Below are 1,721 nucleotides of genomic sequence, written 5' to 3'. Positions count from 1 at the left end.
ACGGATTACTTTCGTGCTGGCGGCAATTGGTGCATTATATTCATAGTGGCTATGCTTTGTATAATAACACAATTTGCGGCTAGCGGCAGCGACTTTTTTCTCGCTCAATGGATTAATATAGAGGAAAACTATGTAAGTGCATCACTACGTGTACAATAAATAATATATTTATTATTTAGTTATTACATCACTTTCAATTCTAGTTTTGCTCAAAATTGTTTCTAAAGGTTGTGCCAGTTGTGACTATAATATTATACAGAAAGAATTTGAATGAACAATTAATATTACCGTGGAAAAAGTTCAAATTTGTAATTTAATTCTCATAATAAAAGCAAAGTTTTTCTTAAAATTAAAATACGAAATTTTCAAGAGGGAGAACTTTTATTTTTAAAAATGTGAATAAAAAAAACAAGATCTACAAGAAAGACTTTACAGATTCTTCTGCATATTGATTATATAGGAATTATTAATTATATAATTTTATAGATGAGCCAAACGGACAACGGTGTTGTAGAAGACGCGAATAGTCCTCTCACCCGCATGCAATGCATCTACATCTACAGCGGGCTGATTGTGTTAACAATCATCATCACCCTTATTCGCTCATGGACGTTTTTTTGGACATGCATGAGGGCTTCAATGAGCTTGCACGATCGCATGTTTCGCAGCATCAGTCGCGCCACTATGCGATTCTTTAACACTAATACTTCGGGACGTGTACTCAATCGCTTTTCCAAAGGCATGGGAGCGGTTAATGAGATGCTGCCCGCTGCGTTTATTGACTGTCTTTAGAGCGCTGCTGGGCATTATCATTGTGGTAGCCACCGCGAACGTGTGGTTGTTGATATCCACGGTGCTAATTGGTATTGTCTTTTATTACATGAGAATCTTCTATCTGGCCACCAGTCGTAGCGTCAAGCGTCTTGAAGGCATAAGTGAGTATCGCAAACTCATCTTTTGATACTCGACACAGTGTCTTCGATAGACTAAAATAAATTCTTTCACAGATAGAAACCAAATCATTAATCTCATGGAATTTACGATAAATTTTAATTCTTCGGGTAAACTGAATGGAATTTCTAATTTCTCTTAGCACGTTCGCCGGTCTTTCCTCACCTGAGCACGACACTTTAAGGATTATCGACGATTCGCGCGTTTGGGGCGGAAGCGATTCTCACGAAGGAATTTGATAATTATCAGGATAATTATCAGGATATTCATTCGTCCGCATGGTATATTTTTATCTCGACCTCGCGCGCCTTCGGTTTTTGGCTGGATGTTTTCTGCGTACTGTACATCACGTTGGTCACGCTGACCTTTCTCGTACTAGACAACTACAGTCAAGGTTCAATGGATGGCGGATCTGTAGGCCTGGCGATCACGCAGAGTATCGGTCTCACCGGCATGTTCCAGTGGGGCATGCGTCAGAGCGCAGAATTGGAGAACCAAATGACTTCGGTGGAGCGTATCCTTGAGTACAAGTACTTAACTAATTTTTTAATATCTTTGATATTTATTACTCCACGCCACGTGCATATCTTTATACACCCGGATCGAACTTCCACGGATATTTTGAAAAACATTAAATTCTAGGTCATATATCAATATAAACTTATTTTATGAAGGATAGTACAAAATAATAATGTGGCGTAGAGGAGTGAGAAAAAGTCCGTGCAGCAATCTCTCTCAAAATGTGACCCAATAAAATAACAGTTAATATA

The 1,721-nt window shown here is 38.4% G+C and overlaps 1 pseudogene; it reads left to right on the top strand.

The window, feature by feature from the left end:
• Nucleotides 1–1,481, top strand: part of LOC108761629 (probable multidrug resistance-associated protein lethal(2)03659) — a 5,132-nt pseudogene extending 3,651 nt beyond the window's left edge.
• The last annotated feature ends 240 nt before the right edge of the window (nt 1,482–1,721 follow it).

This window comes from Trachymyrmex cornetzi, unplaced genomic scaffold (assembly GCF_001594075.2).
Source record: "Trachymyrmex cornetzi isolate Tcor2-1 unplaced genomic scaffold, Tcor1.1 scaffold259, whole genome shotgun sequence".
Lineage (NCBI taxonomy): Eukaryota > Metazoa > Arthropoda > Insecta > Hymenoptera > Formicidae > Trachymyrmex > Trachymyrmex cornetzi.
The sequence above is the reverse complement of the archived record's forward strand: the minus strand, read 5'-3'. Positions and strand labels throughout refer to the sequence as shown.